Raw genomic sequence first — 9,975 nt, 5'->3', positions numbered from 1 at the left:
ATCCATTATGTTCATTCACTCGTATTATTTTATTTAATTTATTTAATTAATTAACTTATTTATTTTTGGAGGTGTCGGGTATTAGTTGCAGCACGTGGGCTCTTTGTTGCAGTGCGTGGGCTCTTCCTTGCGGCTCGTGGGCTCTCCAGTTGTGGCGCGTGGGCTCCAGAGTACGTGGGCTCAGTAGTTGCGGCGTGCGGGCTTAGTTGCCCTGCAGCATGTGGGATCTCAGTTCCCCAACCAGGGACCGAACCTGCATCCCCTGCACTGCAAGGTGGATTCTTAACCACTGGACAACCAGGGAAGTCCCCACTCTTGTATTATTTTAAATTTAGTCCTCATTTCTGAAACTTTTTTCTTTTATTTTGAATTCTGTCTTGAGTTCTATCATCTTACCTAATTCTGGTTTATGCTGTTCTTTCATCTTTTTTTTATTATGGTAAAATATACATAAAACAAAATTTATTATTTCAACCATTTTCAAGTATACAATTCAGTGACATTAAATACATTCACAATGCTGTGCAACCATCACCACTGTGCAAATTCAAAATAATTATGTCAAAAGATTGAGCAGGACATCAGAAAGATGGAGGCAGCAGCATAGCTTCTGAATCTCTCCAAACCCTTTCATGGAAGAAGATCAACTAAAACCAAACACCCATAGGTGGCATTTATCAGCATTTACCATTTCCAGAACTTTTCCACCATCCCAAACAGAGACTCTATAGCCACTAAACAATAACTTCCCATTCCCTCCTCGATCCATGTTCTTTCATCTTTCGCATTGTTTTTCCTAACATCTTTTAGCCCACTTTGAAATAATAGGTTACAGTTTTGATCTGTTTTGTGGACCTGTCTTTTCCAACTTGATTTTATTGTCTGAAGACATGCTATTCTGCTCCTTATTCTCTTTTTTCTTACACTACCTCTGTACGGGATTTGATCCCAATCCTTTTCTGTTACTGATTTTTGGATGAAAAAAGTTTTACAGCACTTTGAAAAGGTGGTGCGAGGCCATGTGGAAACATGCTCTTCATGGCTGTTTCATCAATGCTTCACTTATACTGCTTTGGAATAACTGTTTTCCAGGAGGCATAAACCAGTGGGCTTTACCATTGGACAGAGTGCAGAGAAAGGACCCCACGAAAGCTGATCACCTTAGCAGAAATGACTTAGTTATGATTTCACCCAAGATTGGTCACAAACCAGCCTGGGAAACTCAAGGCACCAGAGACAAGGCATAATGCCATCTTTCCTTCTCTCTGCCTCAGCTCTCAAGGATTGGTCACCTCCATGTTATTAGTAACTATTATTTGGTTTCTGTTCATAATTACTATCAGGAGACACAGCACTTAGGGGCCTAATTACACTGCCCAGCTACGCACCATTCTTCTTCATCTTGGCTTCCTGTCCACCAGCAGGAACCTGATTTAGTTTTGTTCTCCCTTCACCACAGCCCAGTAATTTTTGTGCATGACTCTCAGTCTCACCAGAATCTGTATCTCTCACTCTGCCCCAACATTCCACCCCATCACTCGCTCCCTGAAGTGTACTCTAGAAATTTCGGTCAACTGGATATTTTACCACTGTTCACCATCTCTTATGAAACCAGAAGACGAGCAGCTTTCTTATGGAATGACGGAGAACTTGTAAAGATAAAACACCAGTCTGCAGGAGAAAGGGAAGAAGAGAATGATGGAAATCGTTTCTGCAAAACTAGTTTTACATTACGTTTTGTTTGTTCCTGGTAAAGAAACTGAAATCTTCTAAACATTAAAAAAAAAATCTAAACCACTAAAGTCAATAATACAGGAATATAACTTTTGAAAAAAAGTTCTTTGGCTGCGCAGCATGTGGGATCTTAGCTCCCCAACCAGGGGTTGAACCCACGCCTGCTGCATTGGAAGCGCAGAGTCTTCACCACTGGACCACCAGGGAAGTCCCAGGAATATCACTTTTAAAGGAGAAGTTATAAACCCCTTGGTTCTATGAACTGGAGATTTTTAGTAAGAAGTCATGTATTTTAAATGACTTGGAGCTTTAAAGGAAGGAAGGAAGGAAGGGAGGAAGGAAAGAAGGAAGGAAGAAAAAGGGACTTCCTTGGTGGGGCAGTGGATATAATATCAAAAGTAAATTAATTAATTAAATAAATTTAAAAAAGAAAAAAAAATGCTGAAATCCACTGACTAATTATTCAGGCTATTATATCTTGCTATTTCCAGATACATCCCTTTATAAACTTTTGGTAAAAGGTTATCGTATGTCAGAACAAATGAATTACAGACTTTTCTATTTTTCCAAAATTTGAGAAATTCCCTTACATTTCTCCCTTCAAATTTTATAACAAGGGAAAAGTAGTGACAACCCTTATACTTACATTCAATTGCATCATCTGGCCACATGCCTTCTACATCAATCAAATATCTACAAAACAACAAAATTCGAGTCATTTGTAAATAAAAAGGAAAGAAAATCAAGTTTTTGCAAAAAAAGGTCCAATTGTGCTTTACAAATACAGATAGAAAAATCCTAAGAAAATATCAGCATATCTAATCAATAATTATTAAAGCATGATATATACCATGACTACAAAAAGGCTTTATTCCGGAGTTTCCCTGGTGGCGCAGTGTTGAGAATCTGCCTGCCAATGCACGGGACACGGATTCGAGCTCTGGTCTGGGAAGATCGCACATGCCCCGGAGCGACTGGGTCCGTGAGCCACAACTACTGAGCCTGCGCGTCTGGAGCCCGTGCTCTGCAACAAGAGAGGCCGCGATAGTGAGAGGCCCGCCCACCGCGATGAACAGTGGCCCCCGCTTGCCGCAACTAGGGAAAGCGCTCGCATAGAAACAAAGACCCAACACAGCCAAAAAAAAAAACAAACAAACAAAAAAAAAACAGGCTTTATTCCAAGGACCAAGGATGCAAGGATAACGCAACTTTAGAAAATCTATTAATATAGTTATTTACATTAATACAACAATTTAATCAATAAATGAAAGAGAATAAAATACAGGACCAAACTGGCAGATGTTAAAAAGTTATCTGATAACATACAACGGTCAGTTTCGGTCAAAATGCTTTGTACACTAAAAACAGGAGACTTAATATGACAAGAGTATTCATCAAGAACCAACAAATAACAAAAGACAAATTAGGACAAATATTAACATCATATCTAAAAAACCCTATCTAACCAACCATAGGAGCCAGAAACTTAGGAATCACCATCACTGACAGCTATTTCTCCCTCACCCTCATCCTCAACCCACCACCAGTGCTGACAATGATACTGCCTACATACCTCTAGAATCTGTCCACATCTTTCCACCAAAATGACCACCATACCCTGGTCCAAGCCACCATTATGCCCAATTTCTACACAAGTCTCCTAACTTGCTTCCTCGCTTCCACTCTTTCTCCCTGCAGTGTATTCTCCACTCGGTAGCAAAACGATAGGTTGAAAATGCAATTGGGTATGTTCCACACACTCACCTTCAACAAAAATAGTTCAATGGTTTTCTATTACTCTTCAAGTCTGAAACCTTAAACATAAGCCTGCACGATCGAGCTCCTACCCACACTTGCAGCTCCATTATGATGACATGCTCCCCCAACGGCCCCACCTTCCTGGCCAGTTCCTCCAACACAGCATATGCTTTCCTCTTAGAGGGTCTTTTGCTATTCCTTATGCTCAGAAATCTCTCCCCAACGTCCCTATCTGGTTAATACCTACTCATCCTTCAGATATCAGCTGAAACATCCCTAAACCTTCTCTAATCTCCATGATGAGATCAAATCCTCCCTAAAATATGCTCTCATGGTACCATGTCCCTCTCCTTGGCACCTGTCAGAGTTGTAATTCTACATGCAGAGTGTGATTCTTGAATAGCTATTCCCTCTCTGGACTGCTAGAATTCACAAAGGGCAGGCAGGTCAAGTCTCCTCACTCACAAAATTTCTCAAGTCTTTTTGCTAGCACCCAGCACAGTGCTTAAACATAACAGATGCTCAATACGTGTTTCCTGCATGAACAACCATACATTGGTACAGTGTAGCAACACCCACAAAAAGCATAAGGGCATAAACTCCTTGATGCAGAAGTCCCATTCTGAGTGAAGTTAACTGAGACAAAGCATATATATTCAAAGATGTTCACACAGGAATGTTCATTACTTTGATGTTTTATAATATCAAAAACTTCTGACTTGTACATGTTCATCAGTAAGCAAAGGAACAATGCAGCCTTAAAAAAAAAAATAAACCGATCAACAAAGGATTAATCTCCAAAATATATCAATAGGTCATGCAGCTCACTATTAAAAACACAGACAACCCAATCAAAAAATGGGCAGAAGACCTAAATAGACATTTCTCCAAAGAAGACATACAGATGGCCAAGAAGCACACGAAAAGCTGCTCAACATCACTAATTATTAAAGAAATGCAAATCAAAACTACAATGAGGTATCACCTCACACCGCTTAGAATGGGCATCATCAGAAAATCTACAAACAGCAAATGCTGGAGAGGATGTGAGGAAAGGGAACCCTCTTGCACTGCTGGTGGGAATGTAAACTGATACAGCCACTATGGAGAACAGTATGCAGGTTCCTTAAAAACTAAAAATAGAATTACCATATGACCCAGTAATCCCACTACTGGGCATATACCCAGAGAAAACCATAATTCAAAAAGACATATGCACCCCAATGTTCACTGCAGCACTATTCACAATAGCTAGGTCACGGAAGCAACCTAAACGCCCATCGACAGGTGCACGGACAAAGAAGATGTGGTACGCATATACAATGGAATATTACTCAGCGATAAAAAAGAACGAACTTGGGTCATTTGTAGAGACGTGGATGGACCTCGAGACTGTCATACAAAGTGAAGTCAGTCAGAAAGAGAAAAACAAATATTATATATTAATGCATATATGTGGAATCTAGAAAAGTGGTACAGAAGAACCGGTTTGCAAGGCAGAAATAGAGACACAGATGTAGAGAACAAACGTATGGACATCAAGGGGGGAAAGCGGGGCAGGGCGGGGGTCGGTGGTGGTGAGATGAATTGGGAGATTGGGATTGACATATATACACTAATATGTATACAATAGATAACTAATAAGAACCTGCTGTATAAAAAATAAATAAATTTTTTAAATTCAAAAATAAATAAATAAATAAACTAATTAAAAAAAAAAAAAAAAAAAAGAATGAGGTTGGGAGACTGTCAAAACAGCACACAGATCACACACTCAAGCCCCGGAAGATGGGGAACTGCCTTAAGTCCCCCACTTCGGATGACATCTCCCTGCCTCACAAGTCTCAATCCGACTGGGCTAGCTTTGGCAAGGGGACGGAGCTGGATCAGGAGCTGCTGCTGCCATATCTGGATCAAGTTCCAGTTTTGGTCTCTCATCCAACACCTAGTCAGACTCGCCTAGCACCTCAGCTGAGAGGAGCAAATTAGGATAGCTCAAAGAATAGGCCTCATACAGGATCAGCCTGAAGGAGTTTATGACCCTGGAAGAAATGGATCAGAAAAAAGGATCCGGGGGACTTCCCTGGTGGTGCAGCGGCTAAAGACTCCACACTCCCAACGCAGGGGGCCCGGGTTCGTTCCCCGGTCAGGGAACTAGATCCCACATGCATGCCGCAACTAAGAGTTTGCATGCCACAACTAAGGAGCCCACCGACTGCAATTAAGACCCGGCGCAACCAAATAAATGAATAAATAAAATAAAACAAATATTTAAAAAAAAGATCGGGGAGTGTGTGATCTGTATGATGCACTTTGTTTATGAGAACCCAATTTGATTTCTGCTGTGTATGCAGATCACCTGGGCTGTACAGATGACTGGCTGATGAGATCCTTCACGTGCCCCTCCTGCATGGAGACAGTTGATGCAGCACTGCTTTTGTCCTACGAGACTAACTGAGCCAGTGTCTCTCACCTGACTTCAAGTGAACCATCATTTTTGGTGGTTTTGATCTTTTGTGGTTGAGCCCAAAGAGCCAGGGATTAGGAATTAAGATCATGCATGAAAGTTTCCTAAAAATTCCTGAACGGCTGCAGATGTTGGGGAAAAGCACGTGATATTTTAGAAATTTAGGGGGAAAAAGGAGGATGGTATTTTTATGTAAAGCCTTCACCCAGTGTTGAAAAATATAATTGTTATTTAGATCTTGTTATTCCTCCAGTACATAGGAATTGTGTAAAGTGTTACAGCAGCTGTATATGTTTCAACTGTGTGCCAAAGATTAGGATAAAGATAGTGGTTGTTTTTCCTAAGTGAGATAACTTTCTTCTTCCCCCTACCCAAATTCTTTTCTGAAGTTGCTGGCATTTGGGTCAAGGTTTTATGAAAAGCCACATTTTAGAACACTGGCACAAAAAAAGGAGTTTTAAGCTGGTTTGCATAGTTCTTTTTTTGTTTTAGAATAAACATAGAGCACTTATATTTTTTACTTTATAGGAACTCCACAAGTTAAGGTCCCATTGTTCTTTTGCTGTGATTCTTGTTACTACTGACGTTGCTGTTTTCTGTCTTTGCTGGTTCTTTCTAATCTACCATTTGTCATTATTGGCATATGATCATCTCAGGGTCACAAGATGGCTGCTGTAAAACCAAATATCATATTCTCACAAAACAAGGAGGAAGCAGAAAAAGAGCCCAAATGGTCATTTTCCTAATGCCTATTTATCTTTTCTCAGAGAAAAATATCATTCTCATAAGCACAATAACAGCCTTCCCTTAATTACTCATTTGCCAAAACAGACTGATATGACCATTCATAAGACAATTCATGGCAAAGAGGGATATGATAATGATTGTCTTAGCCTAACAAGGATTTATCCACTCAAGCTGAATGCTTCACTCCTCAAAAAAGTCATAAAGTTCTATGAGCAAGGAAGAACTACTAAGTGACTGTTAAGTAAACCATCAGAATTGTTTGTCCAAGACCATACGATTCTTTCTTTCCACTGGAAATGGAATTCATTGCCTTAGGTCTTTTTCAATAGTGTACTATTACTGTTGGGGCTGGCTCTGTGCTTGAAAACCAGCTGAAAACCAGTTATAACCTGTTACAAGTGCTATATCTGTTTGCAGTTAAGAAATGCAGAATTCAAAGTGATCTCCTAGCTTGTAAGCCAACTGAGATTCACTGTCCCTCTTCTATAAAAAAAAATGAGCTAATGTGTCCAGAAACTAACTCTAGTAAAGTGGGGTTTAACATTACCCTTTCTTATGAGTTTCGTCAAATTATTTTGGTTGTTAACATGGTGATAATTAAAAGTCAAGGTAAATTTTAAATATTAAGAATTCTGATGTATTGAGCTTGAATTATGCCACCATGCTTATGTAAAAATGAAAGTGGCACCATGGTTACACTGAGAAAAGTTTCTCAGTTGTAACCATTTTGATTTCTTCTTTCCTGTGACCTCCTTCCCTGTTGTCTTGAAGCACAGCAAAAGGATACTGCATGTCTTCTTACTGTAGTGCTGAGGTTACTGAAGTTATATAAAACACATCTCAGTCTCTTGTTTCTTGGAAGGAAAGTCCTGCTAGTTGACTGACAATTCTAAGCAGGGAGAATTAAGAGAAATGTGTTTCATGTTTTGCACACAAATGAAGAATTTGTATAATCACGACTTCACAGCTGTGATCTCAAAAAAGAAGGAATTTCTCTCTTTCTATTTTTCTTGCAATTAACGTAAGAACACTCTAAATCTCTAAGCTTCTGAAGCGTTAGTAGAGATGGTCTAGTAAAGATGTAGTTGTAATGTTTTACCCATTTAGCATGTGTTTATTTTTCCTTATGTACTCCAAGGTGACATATTTGTTCAGCTCAGTGATCTTACAGCTAAAACAATCATTCATTAGTAAAAGGAGAAGCAATCTCAACCTAACAAATCAGAAGTGTTTCTTATTATTTTATACTGAGTTGAATATTTGACTCTTAACACTTTTTGCTACATACAAAACACAAGTCTCTTGAAGGGTTCCTCATAAGTGCATTATACAAGGATTTAGTATGTCCTAAGCACTTAAAGATTTGACATTCAACTGTAGTAGTATCCATGTTGGTTACTTTTCTTACGAGCCCCATGATGAGTTGGAGAAACACTGAAAGAATTAAGAGTATCAGGTTCTATTAAATTGTTACATGTATCTTGCTTAAGTTTGTGCTCATTTATTTATATCCAACTACATAAAGCAAATTTGGAGGAAAAAAAAGAATAATAAATAAATAAGAATGAGGTCTCCAAATATTGTCAGACGAAGATGTCCTCCATATATTAAATTATAAACCAGAATGTCTAAAACACTATACCATTAAATCACAGGTACAGTCAGTTCTGTATATCCAACGGTTCCATAACCTGCAGATATGGAAGCCCGACTGTACTACACCATTTTACATACGGGACTTGAGCATCCGAGGATTTTCGGATCCATGGGGAGTCCTAAAACCAATCCCCCTGCAGATACCAAGGGACCATTGTATATGCTTATATCTGCATTTTTTACGTCTGAAAAAATATGTGCTAAATTATTACTGGTGGTAACATCTGAGTAGGGGGCAAAATTGCCTTCCACTTCATACACTTCTCTGACTGCATTTTTTGCATTCAGCTTACATTAGCTTACATTACTATTGTAAACAGAACAATTTAAACATGCTCTGCCTCTTGGGGTTGGCAACTCACCTGCACATGAGGTAGCCAGTCCTGTTGAAACCATGGGTACAGTGGACACCAAGAAGTCTGTCTAGAAAACAGGGAATATGGAATTAAGTAAGCGAAGTAGATACACTAAAAACGAGTTATACAATTTTCTGAAGAGTAGCCTTTATTAGTTACCACAACACTACCACTATCCTGAAAAGGAAAAACTCTGAAGAAAAGAGTGTTTTTGCAGGAACGTACTATAAAGAATTAACTACTATACCGTCAAAATTCATTGTCTCTGGGAAATTTTGCATAGCCTCCAATCAGATGCAATAGTGTGGACTGGAGAATGCCCATCAGGAACTGATCTGACTATAGAAAAAGGGAGTGGAAAAAAAAAACAGGCTATCAGAAGAACAGAATTTGTTTTTGAGTGAAACAAATGGAATGCCTTCACTTTTAATGCTCAATATTAAAAAGAACAAACGGTTTCTGAAGGGCTCTTGGGGTCCCCAAAGCACTTCCATTCCTTCTCTCCTTCACTGCTCCTCACACGCCACGGGTCTATGTGCCTGGGGAGTTCTCGGGTTAAGTAGCACCGTTCTTATTTCACAATGAAAAAGTAAGGCTTGAGAACGTAAGCCCAAGCTGCAGAGCAGGCAAACAGAAAAAAGACTAGAATCGAGTCTCAGATTTTTCCAACGATGCCACAGTATTTTGTGGTCCAGGACTTAAAAAAAATTATATGAGAGAGTAAATAAAAAACAACAACATGTAGCTGATCTCTGCAAAAGCTATGTCTGTGACTAGGTGGTGTCTGGCATTCGTCATCTCCTGCCTGGAATACTACCGCCCTACAATTCTAACAATCTCTTCTATTTCAACTGATCCTCCACATGGAAGATGTTCTCTCTCTAAAATATAAACTTGGCTGGATTGCTCTGTTGCTTAAAAATCTGTTGTAGCAATGCAACTTCCCTAACACGAAGCGTCTGCAACTTCTCCAGAGTCTCTGCCCCTGCCGTCAGTTCGGCATCGGCTACTGGTACCCCTTTCCAGACACTCATGGGTAGTGCCTACCTTTACCAACATTCTAGCACGACTATGTTATCTGGAGTTACGGACCACAGCCAGATCTCCACTTCAGCTGCTTCCTATCCAGGTGTTCTTGAGTGGGACATCACAGCAAGCACTGAAAAGAATTCTTCTTCACTCGGAGACTTTACTCTGGCACTCACTGACCGCCACACAGCTGCCTCCTCCATGTTTCTGGCAGCCCAGTATGATAAA

General features: G+C 39.7%; 1 long non-coding RNA gene and 1 pseudogene across 2 annotated transcripts; one reads left to right on the top strand and one right to left on the bottom strand.

The window, feature by feature from the left end:
* Positions 1 to 447: 447 nt before the first annotated feature.
* On the bottom strand, positions 448 to 9,736 carry LOC132376954 (uncharacterized). Of its 2 annotated transcripts, XR_009506481.1 has the most exons (5): positions 8,966 to 9,736; positions 8,725 to 8,785; positions 2,585 to 2,758; positions 2,381 to 2,427; positions 448 to 1,671 (listed from the first exon to the last, which is right to left on the bottom strand). It is a non-coding gene; the product is annotated as an uncharacterized LOC132376954 (long non-coding RNA). The 2 variants fall into 2 exon arrangements; XR_009506480.1 differs by lacking the exon at positions 2,585 to 2,758.
* Positions 5,242 to 5,971, top strand: LOC132376953 (RING finger protein 11-like; annotated as a pseudogene).
* Positions 9,737 to 9,975: the final 239 nt, after the last annotated feature.

The sequence above is a fragment of the Balaenoptera ricei genome, chromosome 13 (assembly GCF_028023285.1).
Source record: "Balaenoptera ricei isolate mBalRic1 chromosome 13, mBalRic1.hap2, whole genome shotgun sequence".
Lineage (NCBI taxonomy): Eukaryota > Metazoa > Chordata > Mammalia > Artiodactyla > Balaenopteridae > Balaenoptera > Balaenoptera ricei.
This window is presented reverse-complemented; position numbering and strand designations above follow the sequence as displayed.